This window comes from Antechinus flavipes, chromosome 3 (assembly GCF_016432865.1).
Source record: "Antechinus flavipes isolate AdamAnt ecotype Samford, QLD, Australia chromosome 3, AdamAnt_v2, whole genome shotgun sequence".
Taxonomy (NCBI): Eukaryota; Metazoa; Chordata; class Mammalia; order Dasyuromorphia; family Dasyuridae; genus Antechinus; species Antechinus flavipes.
This window is the reverse complement of record NC_067400.1, coordinates 250,847,750-250,863,796: the sequence shown is the minus strand read 5'-3', so window position 1 is coordinate 250,863,796 and position 16,047 is coordinate 250,847,750.

Genomic DNA, 16,047 nt, shown 5'->3' with positions numbered 1-16,047 from the left:
TTGCTATTGTCCCACACATAGAGCAAAAAAAAAGTGTGTGTGTGTGTGTGTGTGTGCACGCACCGCACATATGCATATATATACATACACACACACACACACACACACACACACACACACACACACATATATATATGTGAACCAACACCAAATGAAGCAGAGGTTCTCCAAAAAGCATAGAACTGCATCAGAATGTTCCTGAATGCTTTAAAAAAAAAAAGAAATAAGAATTGTGAAAGGCAAATTTATGACTTGCAAAGTAGAAATACTTGGCCAAATAAAAAAATCTGAATCCCCTATGATAAGCATCAAAGTAACAATGAGAGAACACTAGACTGGAAATGCAAGTACACAGAAGGATAATCTGGAAGAAGAGAAGCAAAAAGCATTAACAATAAAAAAAAACAAGATTTCTACAAAAGCAAAATTGATCTTGAAGACAAAATGTGTACTTAATTTAAGAGTTATTCATCACTCAGAAGAACATAACAAATTGAAAAAAATCTGAACCCCATAATGCAAGAAATAATAAAAGAAAACTACCCAGAACTTTTGAAAACAGAAAACAAGGTGTCAGTTGAAAGAATCCAAAGATCTTCTCCAGAAGGGAAAAAAAAGGCAAATTTCAATCCTGTAAAAGTTAAATTAAGTAATTTGTTCAATGTAAAAAAAAAATCATCAAGGAGAAATAAAATTAAATTCTTCAAATAAAAGGAAAGGAAATTTAAATAACACAAGACTATATGACACCTATCAGAAATCACAGGAGGGACTAGAATAATGGTCCAATAGAAAAGTAAATGCTTTAAATGTGAATGATTTAAACAATCCAAAAGAACAAAAAATTTGAGTAAGAAAACAAAACCCCATGAACTGTTGCTTAGGAGACATATACCTCAAAACTAAAAATACATAGCACAAAACTGAAGAATTAGAAAAAAATTATGTTATATCAGATCACTCCAAAAGTCAAGAAGAACTAAGTTCAATTTCAAACTCGACATTGACCCTGTGCAAGTCACTTAATTTCTATTTGCTTCAGTTTTCTTAACTGTGAAATGAGGATCATTAACCCTCTACTTCACAAGGCTATAGTGAGGAACATGATAATATTTGAAAAAATCAGCTAGTACAATGCCTGTCATATAGTAGACCCTAAATAAATGCCTATTCCCCTCCCTCCCAAAAAAGTCTTCTAAATAGAAAAAGAGCTCAATAATTTGGAACTATACCCAAAGGAGTATAAAACCATGCAAACCCTTTGATCCAGCAATGTATCTATTGGGGCTGAATCTCAAAAAGATCATAAAAAAGAGAAAAGGCCCCACATGTGCAAAAGTTTTTGTAGCAACCACTTTTGTAGTGGCAAGGAATTGAAAATTAAGTGAATACCCATTAGTTGGGGAATGGCTGAATAAATTATGATATATGAATGTAATGTTATTCTTCTATAAGAAATGATGAGCAGGTTGATTTCAGAAAAGCCTGGAAAGATTTACATAAATTGATGCAAAGTGAAGTGAGCAGAAACAAGAGAACATCATACAAAGCACCAACATGATTATGTGATGATCATCAGTAATGGACTTGGCTCTTTTCAACAATGAGATGATTCAAGACAAAGTCAAAGGTTAACAATGAAGGGGAAATAACTGCTAAAGTCTCCCATTAAGAAGAGAGCCTATGGGAGAGTAGGTGAAAAGGCAAAAGGAGGGACTGAAATAGTGAAAGAAAGGGAAATCATGTTTTAGTGGTGGCAAGTGGTGGCATCTGAAGAATGCTCCCATGAGGGAAGAGAGATGGAGACTATATGATGAGTATAATTGGCAAGGATTTATCTTTAGATTATTCATTCTGCTTCATGTGAAGGGGAATCACAGCTCCTGAGGCAAATGACATCCAGGAGAGTGGAAAGGGAGGGAACGAAGAAAAAGATTTCATGACAAATGCAGGGAATGACCAGAGGGCAAGTGAAGGTTAATAATGAATTGCATAATCAGACAATAAAGGAAAATTCCTACTTTGGGACAACATTCTATCTAACACCTGCAGGAATTGGTATTTCTAAGAGTAAGGCACAACAGAAAAAAGCAGCCGGAAACAAGATCTACAGGGCAATAACAATACACAAGTGTTTAAAAGGAACACAAAATACATACCTCAGAAGCTTTAATCATATGAGGAATTAAGAAACTAAAAGACTAAAAAAGCATCAAGGCCATAAATCAAAGAATAAAAATGTAGAAAAGACAGAAAGTGAAGACAACTAATGAAAATGAGGTTGAAGAGGTTAAAAAATCTTTTTTTAGAAAAAGGAAAAAGAAAATGAAATTTTTATTTAAATACCACAAAAATGAATTGAAGGGGAAAAGAAAGATTATTTCACTTGAAAAATTCTTTTCTTAAAGTGCAGAATGGAATGGAAGAAATGGAAGGAAGAAGAAGGAAGTAATAAACAAAACCAGTAAAAAACAAAACTCTAAAACTAAGGAAAGAAGTAGCAAATTAAAGGAGGGGGATGCTTTCAAGGTGAGGAAAAGAAAGCTGGTTGGAATAGCAACTTAAACTAGATTAAAATAACTGAAGACGTAGTGTTTACAGAGGAAGAAGAAAAAATGCTAATTCAATATAAAAAAATTAGAGACAAATAGGGGAAAATATTAACCTAACACTCATAATTTTAAAAGTGAATGCTTTAAATGTCAATGATTTAAACAATCCAAAAGAATAAAAAATATTGAGTAAGAAAACAAAACTCCATGAACTGTTGCTTAGGAGACATCGACCTCAAAACTAAAAACACATAGAGCAAAACTGAACAATTAGAAAAAAAAATTTGCTATGCATCTGGTAACTCCCAAAAAACAGGAATTAAAATCATGACACTAGATAAAACAAAAACACACATTCCTAACATAAAAACAGGATAAACAAGGTAACTACATTGTTCTACATACACAACAAACTAATATCAATATGAAATTCAATGTTTGATGAACCAGAAAATATAAATTTGTGAAAGTAGATAAAAACTACTGGAAAAATTAGAAAGAAGTCTAAAGTATTATTTTTGGCCCAATATCTTACAATGTATTCCACAATATATTCAGAATGGATACATGATGTATATAATCAAATTATAATATAAAAAACTAGAAAAGAAACATTATATACTTTTCTCAATTATGGACAATAGTAATTTCCTTATTTTCTTAACCAACGAGAGAGAGGTAATTATAGAATATAAAATAGACAACTTTTATTCTATTAAACTGAAAAGCTTCTGGACAAACAAAATTAATGAAGCCAGATTAAAAAAGGAAACAGTGAAATGGGGAAAGGAGGGAAATCTTTTTATCAAATTTCTTTGAAAATAGTTTGCTATTTAAGCTACATAAATAATTAAGAGATGTATTGTGTATTTACATATATGTAAGTATATAAATTCATATGAGGCAAATATACACAAGTGTGCACATTTATGCGGATTATGTATATGTGTGTGTATTGCATCTAGATGATACAGTGAACAGAATGCTTGGTATAGAGACAGAAAGAATGGAGTTCAAATTTAGCCTGTCACTTCTTTAGCTATGTCACCCTAAGCAAGTCTTTTTATGTCTGTTTGCATCATTTTTTCCAACTGTAAAAATGGAGAAAATAATAGCACCTACCTCCCAGAGTTGTGAGAATTAAATGAGATAATATGTGTAAAGTGCCAAGTACATAAGAGGTGCTATATAAATGCCAACTATTATTATGACCAAAAGTGATTCCCAATATCAAAAGATATCAACTGTTCTCAAAAGAACTGCAAACTACTAACAACTACACAAAAGAATGCTCCAACTCAGTAAGAATCAGTGTAATGCAGATCAAAACAATCTTGAGGTTTCAACTCACACTTAGCAAATTGGCAAAGTTGATAAAAGATGGGCAAAATCAAGGTTGAAGGGGTTGTGGAAAGACTAGCTTACCAGTACTCTGGTGGTAGAAATGGGAATCAGTATAACCATTTAGGAAAGCAATTTGGAAACGGGGGAGAGGAGAAGAAAGGTCACTAAACTATCTATACTTTTCAAATCAGAGATCCCATTTCTAGTCTTCTACTCACTCCTCAAAAAAATCACTAATATAAGAACAAAGTTGCCATGAATACAAAAACATTTATAGTAGCAATTTTTGTAATAGCAAAGAACTGGAAACAACATAGATGACTACATATTCAAAAATAGCTAATAAATTGTGTTACATGAATGTAATAGGATATTTTTAACTATATGAAATAATGAACATGATGACTACAAAGAAGAAACAAAAGATCAACATGATTTGATGAAGATCAAAGTAAGCAGAACCAAGAAAACAATAAAGTATAATGTAAACAGAACCAGCACCACCATCCTATCAAAAAAACAAAAGTGAATGTTGTGAAATTATAAAGAATGTATAATTCTTCATAATTTTCAGAATTTTTTGATATATTGATCAGTCATGCTAATATTTTCTCTTCTTTTTTTTAATCCTTAAAAAAATACTGCTTGTTATATGGAATGGTTTCCTGGTAGTGAAAGTGGGAAGGATCCTGGGTTAAACTAGGGTGGTGTAAAATAACAATAGCAACAGCAACAGACAATAAAAACTTATTTTGAAAAAATAAAAACATCATCTGAGAAGAAATCCACTGATTTCACCGAACATCCAAAAAGATCTATCACACGTAATATGAACTCCTGTTCTAGATCTTATAAATGCTTTAAGGAAATCCTCTAGACAAGAACCTTACACCAACCTTGGAGGAAAGCAATAACAGAGAGAATGTAGGAATGGAGAGGGGAAAAAAATGCTCAATTACATATCCTTTTACAATGAAACTCTGTTTTATTCAAAAGACATTCTTGTTCCTTGTTATCCATTTGTCTGGCTGTGCAACTTAATTAAATTTAAAAAAACACCATTTTTAAAGACTCCTTACCCCCAAAGATCATAATGTTAATCTTTATACTATCATAACAATGAAAGAAGAAATGAGACCCTGACATTTGAAATGAAAAAAAAAAAAAAAAAGACAATGGAGACTCTATCACACTAAGATATTTCAAATCTAATATTCTGCTCCTACATAAGTTTGGGGGTTTGGATAGGGACAACTTTACCAATATAAAATCTGAAATTATATAGTTTAAATCTTTAAAATGAAATAACATTTCAGTTGCGAGAGACTAAATAACTACACAAAGGAGAGCTAGAATTAACCCCCTTTCAAAGGCCTACATTCCATACTTTTTCAAGTTTTATACTACACAATTATTATTATTACTTCAAGGATGTGCAATTTTGTCCTTTGACAAACAAGCATCAGAAGCCCTCTGTAATTTAATATATAATGTTCAGGAATTGTAATGGCTTAAAAAATTCATTGCACTGTAGCCAACCTTTTCAAACCCACCTAGACTTTTTCTCAGCAGAAAAACAATATACTTAAAGCCTTTCAGATTTAATAGTTTCTAAAAGAGCTGTTCTATAACTTGACTAGCAAACTCAGTTATCCATGTCCCTAAATTAGAGATTTTTAATGGAGACATTATTAAAACTCTAAAATTAAAATTACCTTTTTTTCTTTCCCAGTAGCTCTTCCCCTACTTTGTCACAATCCCACTGATCTAGTATCATCATTGACAAAACAGCAACATGGGTTTTACATGTAGTCTATTCTTAACAGTACCATTCATTAACCACTCATATACTACTCCAGAACTAACCCCATGTAGTTGGAAGCTTACTCATCTAGGAATCCCAACACTTAAATTCCAGCTTTAGTTCTATTACTAAATGGAAATATGGATAAATGACTTGATTTATCCTGATCACCATTCCTCTCCATAAAAATGAAAAGGATGGAAAGTTACTTTCCCACTCTAACAATTTACAAATTTACTTTAAACAAAAAATTGCCAGGTACTTAAGAATAGGTTATTGTGCTAAGAGTATTCAATAACTCCTGTACTGAAATTTGCTTAGCCTACTCCATCCCACTTAGAAATCTGTATCTAGAATGAATAACATCAGTAGGAAAAATGAGTCAGGAGTAAAATGTAATAGACAGGGAATAAGACTTGGACGCAGGAATATGAGCCCAAATCCCACCTCTGACACCTTGTGGCTGTGTTACTTTAGCCAAGTCACAATCTCTTTATGCCTCAGTTTCCTTATCTGTAAAATAAAAGTGTTAGACTCAATAACTTCTACCATCCTTCTCAGCCCTAAATCTACTATCATGTTTCTGGATTTCCTGATCATACTGTGATCATGTTATTTGAGACAGGAAAGGAGAAAGATCAAAGCAGTTTTAACGTTCTTATTTCAAAAGGAATGGGGGAAATGGGGTAATCCTGAAAAAATAAAAAGTCTCTCCAAGTTCCCTTTAGATGAACATTAAAGTACAGTTAAGTGTGAACTAACAACATCTCCTAACCATATACTCCTCTTTAAATCTTGCTCTCAAACTTTATCCCCAAATAAAAACTGGTCCTCAATAACTACATATAGCAGAGAATTTCCCAAGTATGGTCTGAAAAGTCCCAGAATTGTTTTGGTCGCTAAAAGTGATTAACTTCACCATCATTAATACTAAAATTTTTAAAAGATAATTATTAGTCTTATAGTTACAGGTATCACAATAAGTCAAAGACAGAAATAATCAGTCTACTCTAAGATGCTAAGACATGATATTAATGAGTATTTTGAAGATACTTTCTTAAAGAAGAACAACCAGGCTAGGGAGATTTTTTCACTGGAAAAGGTCATAAGGGTTGGGTTAAAAGGAAATTTCATGTATCACAGGTTATTACTACGCTTCCACAAAGCAAAGAAATGTTGAAAAAGCAACAACTATACTTGAAAAATTCTAGGGAATGATCAAAAATAATAAGAGACAATTCATAGAAATAATTATGAAAATCAAGCAGAATTGGAATAAGAGAGAAGACCTCTAACCCACCCTTTTGTGGAGATGAGAGATTCACAGTTATTACAAAATGCACATGTTTTCAGACTTTTTCAACATCAATCAGTTGTGCTGATTTTCTTTTTCTTTAAAAAATACTGTTCGTTATATGTCTCTCTGGGAAAGAGGGATTTTGAGGATAACTATGATAATGTAAAAAAACAGAAGACATCAATAAAAACATTAAATCTTGGATTGAACTACATGGCCTCTGATGTTCTTCCAGTTCTAAATAAAGGATCCTATAATATAGAAAAGGCAAATCATTCAACCTACCCGAACAATCTGTACTTGTGGTAGAGAATTGTTGGTTGATTTTTGATGGAGGTGGAGTGTTATATCAGTTTAAGCTTAAAGAGCAGTCCAATTCAAGCTTTATTTTTTTCCATTCAACTCTTTCTAACTTATTCACTAAAGGTATCTTCTTCTGTGACTCTCATTTATTTAGCATCTTTTGGTAAACTGTTTCTCTTCTCAAAGATAACTGAATAATCCTATAGCTGTTTATCCTTCATATCATGTTTATGGTTTGTGGATATATGTATATATGTATGTATGTATGTATGTATATTAGCATTTATCATCTTTCCCACACAGTGACTACACAGGATGAAGTAGCTGGAAGGGTTTACATCTTTAATACGCCAAACAACTTTCTCTGATATCAAGTACAGCACAGCAAACTAAAGGCTAAGGCTAACTGAAATACAAACCAGAAAAAGAAATACTACATTTGTGGGCATGCATGTAATATTAAACACCTAAACATAAGCCCAAACAGAACATGAGATGTTAAAGGCAAAAAATACCACAGAGCCATTTTTGGGGGGGGTTAGAAACAATCCCTTAACTCAAGGTATTGGGGTGCGGGGGAGAGGAAAGGACATGATAAAGTCAGCGCTGATAGATTACATCAATATCTCAGCTTTGATGCCTGCCTCTCTCCTCCCCCAAGCTTTTCAGCATGGTGGGCCCTCTGTTGTTGAAATCTGCACTGCTGAATCCCACAGTTCTAGTCAATCAGTATCCCCTGTACTCAAGTGAAGAAGATGCACAGATACATCACAGCTTACTAGAACACTGCTCATCAAAGCACAAACACAAGCCAGTATGGAAGGGGAAAGGGCATTAAGGAATACATTGCACTGCATCATCATCTCTGAAAAAGCGCCCGAGGAAAGTCACCTGACAGTCTATAAGGCATCGCCCACCCATTTACCAACCACTCAAAAGGAAAGAGTCAAGCAGATTTCAGGAGTAGCAAGCTCTCACCCAATGATGAAGTCTGTAAACAAAAGCAGGCCCAGCTCAGACGGAAAGTGGCATATAGGGGATAAAGGGACAATATGGGGAGGGGGGAAGAGGGGAGAGTTTGGCAGGGAAGAAAAGCCAGAATTGTAAAAAACCGTAATTGCAAACATCCTGCTACACAACACAGAGGGCGCCCAGCGCACTGCACTCTTTAAGTGTCCAGCTCCTTGGAAGCCAGAGCCCCTGATGACAACTCATTGTCTCGGGCTTCAGTTAAGAAGAGCCCAGGAGATCAGGCGAGATAGAAGCACTGTAAATCCTCATTCATGAGCTCCTTTCTCTAGCTAACCCATCACCAGACAGATAGGATTTCACTCTTCCTTCCCTCGGAGGCCAAACTTAGCAGCTAAAATCCATTGTGAAAATTATTTATTAGCAAGACGTAAGGAAGGGGCATCATGCCTGTGCACCGCAGGGAAATGGAGATAAGGGGCCGGGGAAGACTGCCTCTTCTAAAACGCACGGCCTGAGGTCCTTAAGTCGGCCAGAGATTTCCACTCTGCACAGATACCCGTCCTCTCAAAGTCAGATTACAATGACGGATGAGCACTGACTGACAATGTATCCTTCTCTGCCAATCGGCTGCATCAATGTCTTGTCCCAACACCAAGACTCTCATTCGCCTCTGCTTTTGCAGAATCTCCACTCTTCTTTTTTTCCCCTCCTTCTCGCAGTTTGCAAAGCCATTCATATTAACTCTGCTGATTTCATCTCTTTTTCTCCCCGCTTTACACTTACTCTCTCTCTCTCTCTCACACATACACACACACACACACACACACACACACACACACACACACACACACTCACACACTCACTCACACACACTCTCTCTCTCTCTCTGTCTCTCTCTCTCTCTCCTCTAGTAGAAATAAGAAAACAAAACCGAGTAAAATCTAAATGACTGAGAGCTGAGACCTGAAAAGGAAAAAAACCTCGTTGGATGCTGAAAATGAGATCATAAGAATAATCACAGCATTCCTTCTATTTTTCTTCTTTGCCTTTCCAGAGGCGCGTGCTCCACCTCGCCCGCCAGCACTCACCTGCAATTCTCCTGGCCTGTATGTGTCTTTGCAAAGGGAGCTAGAGACAATAAGGAGGACCCGCACGCTGGGCACGCCAAGGAGCCAGGCTAGAGCCACCGCACGATGGCTGTTACCTACGTAGCCAAGCTAGAAGTAGAACAGCTGCGGCGCTACACGCTACACGTAGGGGCTGCGGACCCCAGCTCAGGTTCGCCCAATCCGAGGGGCTGTATAGTTACCGCAGGCGGCCCAAGGGGCGGGGACGGAGGACGCCACGCAAAATCTACCTACGGTTGGAGAGATGGGCGATCGCTCTGCCTCAGTCCGGCCAATCAGGTTTAGCAGATGGAGTAGCGGGGCGTTCAGAGTTGGGATGTTGTACGACTACCCCGCGCACGTTGGTAACGAGGCTTTCTTCTAGGCCTGGACTTAAGTTGCAGGGACCCGGGGGCTGCTTAAAAAAAAAGCCTGCTCCTCGTTTCTCCTTCCGAACTACCTGAGCGGGACTTTAGGAGTAGAGGAAAGAGAAAGCAGTCGGGAGAAGGGCCGAGGGAACAAAAGCAACACCCAGCCCGTGCAATAGGTCGACCAGACTGCTTGTTTAGGTGCCTAGGTAGAGGGAGCCAATAGATTTTAGCAAAAAACCTCTAGTTGGCGCGGGCGGGGCTCGTGAAATGTCGGATTGGCTGCTGTAAGTGTATGAAGCAGAATTTGAACGGAGATCTTACCTCCAAGCTCACCGAACACTACTCTGCCGCGCACGCCTCCACTCCCACCCCCACCCCGAAAGTATTCTACTTCCTTTTCTCCCACCTGGGGCCTGGAAAGGGGGTGGGGAAAGCATTGAGAAAACTTAGAGCGTTGTACTCTGTATAACTGTGCAGGAGAAAATTGGAGGAGGGGAATGGTATGGAATCAAGGGTATGTAGAGAAAGAAAGGCTCTCTTTGTCTAGGAGGAGGGCCTGGGGTAAAGTAGAGAAGAATGAGAGGTTATAACTGTGCATAGGGCATCAGCGTTGTACAGAAGGCTTCCTGCTTATAGCCCAAACTTGCCCCTGCTTCTGAACGTGCTCAGTCCTGTTGAGAAATTGCAATGTTAAACTTCACTTCTACCAATTTTCGCAGCTTCGTGTCATGTGGTCGCTGCATGATGTACCAGGGCCAATGAGCGTTCTACTGTCGATCTACATTATTAACTATTAGTAAAGTTTCATTTATATATATATATATGTTTTAGTTTTTAAAATCAATAGAAATATTTTCCTACTTCTATGGATCATATCATATACTCATATATATGTGTGTTTTATATGATATATGTTGTATGTATTTATAGATAGATAAATATAACCATTTTGGAAATCATTACTTTATACAAAAGGGAAAACATGGACAAAATTATATGGCTTGATTAAGCGTGGAGGAGATTGAGGTGAGATCTGTTAACGGTGGAGGGAACATCCATTCTGAAGAGATAATAAGAGGCGTTTTCTTCTTCCAAAAACCTCTAAGGCAAGTGATACTTAGAGCTGTTACCAGCTGTTTGGGAAGTGAATCTGAAAAACAGGCCTTAATAGAATAGGATACAAAATACAAAGAGGGAATGAAAGTAACATAAGTTTCCAGGTAATCGAAAATTGAAAGACCAACTTCAGATAACTTCCAATTATGACCTAGATATGACCAACGTTCAATTAATTATATTTAACCGACTGAACTTGATGCAAGCCTCTTTATAAAAGATTGTGCAATATTAGCCTCTCCTAGCATATTTCTTGGTGCAAACTGTCACTGACTAGAGACTTAGACAATCTCATTGCCTATCCTCATAAAAATGTGGAATAATATACTAAGTCTCATCTTGTAAGTTTTCTACACCTATAAATAAATGGTTATAATAATAATGAGCGGAAGAATAACCTAATGAATCTATCTTGGAGTCAGGAAGACCAAGATTCAAGTTTTACCTTTGCCACATACTTCCTTTTGATCATAGGAAAGTTAGTTAATATATCAGCATCCTAAATAATTCTCAGTGACTATAAATTACAAACAATTGCTGATCAACATTTGTAAAGAGAGTTTATAAATTAGGACTTCATACATTGGGAGTTCCTTATGCTAATAAACTCAGGTCTAGACAAAAAAAAAGATTAAAATCATAACACATTTACATAGCCCTTTAAAAAAAGTCAAGGAAGCACTTTACATAGATAAATAATGTGAGAATAAAAAGGACATGTATAAATGACTCCATTTTACAGATAAGGAAACAGAATTCTGAGCTCTGGCTAACAAATGTCTGAGGCAGAATTAGAATCTCCATCTCAACTCCCAATTTCTAAACTATTTAGTAATTCTAAGGGCAAATAACTATAAAATGCTTTCTTTTTTCTGAACTACAACTTATAAATGCAGTACTCAGAACCTTTGGCAAAGGATTTAAGTTTTTGAATTTTGAAAAAAAATGTTTCACTATATGGAAGTCCATTAGAGACAATAAGTTTTTTTTTAATGATGCTTATGAATGTAGGTTTAGTTTTTTACTACATACCTTCATATTTCTCAATATTCACTGTGCCAGAAGGTATGAGTTGTCAATCTTCTAACATTAGCAAATTTTCTCAAAATGTACTGACTACACCTCACAAGTTTTCCAATCACCTGCAATTGTTGGCCTCTATTCAGGCAATTACCTTTATTTCTAGGGGAGCCTCAGGAGGTCTTTGAAGCATCCATCGGATTACCTAATGTACCTTCTTTTAGCTACTTGAATTAGAATATCCTCCTCTAGCTCACTCTTATGTTTAATCATTTCGACAGTTACATACCTACTGTGTTCAAATCACTGTGTACTATTGTTTGGTCAGCTATTTGTTTCTTCAGTATCATGATAAATAGAGCACTGCATTTGGAGGCAAAAGGCCAGATTTTGAGTTCCAGCTCTGCCACTTATTAGCTGTTTGAGTGTGGAGAAATCACTTCCCCTCTCTGAATCTCAGTGTCCTCACTCATAAAAATTACAAAATGATTATCCTGAATGATCTAAAAAGACCCCTCAGCTCTATCCAGCAGTCTGTGATTCCTTACAAACCTTTGCCACTCTATGCATTTTCTGCCCAGCTGTAGCTGACTTCTGAAGATCCTGATAATTCAATTCAACACATATTTAAGTGCCTAACAATATGTTATTCAAGGTGTTAGGGACACACAAAACAACACATAACCTTTGCGTTTATGGAAGTGAGCTTTAAGATTTACAAAGTATTTAACATTATTGTAGGTAATACAAACAAAAATCATGTTTTATAAAGGAGAAAACTGAGGTCCAGAGGTGTGAAATAACTTGCCCAAATTACATATCTAGTAAGTATTCAGAACTAAGTTTTGAATGCATGCCTTATTGAATCCAAGGCTGGCATTTTAAAATTTATTTTTTTTAATATTTTATTTTTCCAAATATATATAAAGATAGCTTTCAGCATACATTTTTGTAAAACTTGGTATCCTAGATTTTTTTCCTCTCCCTTGCCTCCCTCTTCCCCAAGAGAGCAAGCAATCTTATATAGTTAAATATGTGCAATCCTTTTAAACATATTTCCATATTTGTCCATGTTGTGCAAGAAAATTTAGACCAAAAGAAAAAAAAAAACAAGGAAAAAAGGGGGGGACCATGAAAGAGAAAAAGAAAACAAATCAAAAGGTGAAAATACTATGCTTCAATCCACACTCAGTCTCCATAGTTATTTCTCTGTATATTATTGGCATACATTTACTTGTTTACAAATATTTTGTTGATGCTTTTTTCCTCCCTCTTTTTTTTAGTTACTGTCATTTTTCAATGATCTTCCCTCCCACAATCCCAAAAGAACATTTTCTTTGCCACAAGTAGTCAAGCAAAGAATATCACACTTCTGGTCATTCCTGAAAACCTATTTTTCATATAATACCTACTATCCACCAATAGATGAGAGACATGTTTCACCATCAAGTCCATGATTAGTCAGAGTGGTGCATTGATTGATACAATAAAGTCTTTTAGTATTGTTTTTCCAACTGTTTCATATTCATGACTTTTTATGGTGCAAGACTATTACACTCACCTACCAAAGTTTTTTCACCTAAGCCCCATTTGATTAGCAGTTACTTAGCAGTTACTTCTCAAATTATCTGATATTGCAAGAAGTATTATTATATATACATACATGATTTAACCTATATCAGATTGCTTGCTGTCTTGGGGGAAGGAGGGAGAAAATTTGGAAACAAAGTCTTAGAAAAATGAATCTTGAAAAGTATTTTTACAAGTATTTGGAAAAACAAGATACTATTGAGAAATAAATATATATGTGAATATATACATTAATATCTATGTGTAGGAACTTTCTGTCTTTACCTCCTTAGGGGGAATATACCTTGTATATATGGGTTAAAGTGTATGTGCTAAAACATTTCCAAAAAGTTTTCCAGATCAATTAATATTTCTATCAACAGTACAACTCCTATAATGCATAAATGAGATTTTTTTCATAAATAGAATATCAATAAGTACTGATCCTGTGGGGATTAAAATGCCACTTAGAAGAAGAGAGACTGAATCAGAGGTCTGAGCCAAGGGTACTTTATTAAAGGTTCATGATTTCCTCTAATAAAGTGGACTTTAGATTTTCTTCATGATCTGAAATATCTCCTCCTTCTCCAGACCTATTTTTATACAGCTAGATGTCCTGTCATTCTGGGACCGCTATACCAAATACAGAATTATTCCACTGATTGACAGGTGGTGCATAAGCTAAAATAAGCAATATATCAGCAGGTTTACAAGTTAGATGAAGCAAGGGATATCTTCATATAAAATGGACAGGCTACTTAATTTGGGCAGGAAGAAATGGTACAAGCTGTCACAGTAAGTGATCTAAGTGGTTGTAAGGTGGTCATGTGCTCATATTGGACAAATGATTATTAGTCCAGAGATACAAAAAAAAAAAAAAAATTGGGAGACTTTCCATGTAGTTGTAATCTCAGCCAGTAGGCTTGATCACAATGATAAGGCAAAACAAGGGTTTTGAGAGCCTTTTGCTAATTTCCCATAGTTAGGCAAGTGAACTTAGAATCTGCAACTCACGGCTCTATACCCTTATATACAGAACTTTGATATGATTGTAACAATTTGATTAATATTGATTGGAATAGAGTAAGGGTTCAAAATGAATTTATTTCTTTCACTCCCCTTTTAAATCCTAATGGTTACCCTTTGGGAGTGATTCTTAGAGTGGATATATTTCTCCACAAGCTGCATGATAGAGGATAATGTCTGCTGCAAAATATCACAAGTAGTTGTGCATCGACTAGGTATCAGATTCCTGGGGCCATATGGAATAGCCATACTTTGAAATCATGCCTTTATGTAGCTTTTCCACAAATAATTTGACTCTGTGAGTAAGTCCTATTTCTGCTTTCAAAAGGACTATCAAAGTTGTTGGGGGTGTTTTATAAAGTTGTGTTTGCATGAATTGTTCTCCTCACTTCACTCTGTATCACTTTATAGAAGTCTTCCCAATTTCCTCTAAAATTATTTTTTTTTCATTTCTTGTGGCACAGTAATATTCCATTAAATTCTACTATCTGTTCAGCCATTTGCTAATAGATGGGTATCCTATAGGTTTCCAGTTTTTTGTTTTATTTTGTTTTATTACTATGAATAGAACTACTGTAAATATTGGCCCCTTTTCTCTTTCTTTCCCTTTTTAATATATAAAACCAGTAGTAATTATATTGCTGAATTAAAGGATATTTATATACATTCTAGTGACATTTTGGACATATCTCCAAATTGCTTTTCAAAATAGCTAGAACAATTCATAACTCTACCAATGGTGCATTAGAGTTCCTGTTTTTCTACAGCCCATCCAACATTTGTCATTTCCCACTCTTATCATCTTTGCCAATCTGTTAGGTATTAAGCAGAACCTCAGGATTGCTTTAATATCCATTTCACTGATTAAAAGTGGTTTAGGTCATTTTCTTTAATATGGCTATGAATAACTTGGATGGCTTCCTTTTAAAATTGACTTTATAGCCTTTGACCATTTATTCAATTACAGAATGGCTCTTAGTCTTATGAATTCCAATCAATTTATTACATATTTTCAATAAGGAATCTTTATCACAGGAACTTGTAAAGATTTTTTTTTGGCCACACATTCTTCTTTTGGTTTTGCTTATGCAAAAACCTTTTAAATTTTATATAATTGAAATTATCAGTTTTATCTTTTGTGAGCCTTTTTTGGCCATGAAGTTTTACACTATCCATGGAGAAGAAAGATAATCTCATCCTTGTTCTCTTAATTTCTTTATTAGTTCACATTTTATGGCTAAGTCACATATTTATTTAGCAGTTATCTTAGTATGCAATGTGAAATGTTACTTTGCACTTAACAAGATTTTTGTTTGAACAGTTTTTGCCAAGTAGTGAATATTTTACCTCAGTAATTGGGGGTTCTAGTGATTTTTGAACGTTATGTTTCTGTGTTTGTTTGCTTCAGCATATTATATCCCTAATCTGATCTATTGATTGACCTCTATATTTTTTAACCAATACACAATAATTTTGATGATTACTTTTATTGTAATATAATTTGCCATCATCCCTTCTTTTTTTCAGTATTTACCTTAATATTCTTAATCCTTTCTTCTTCCATATA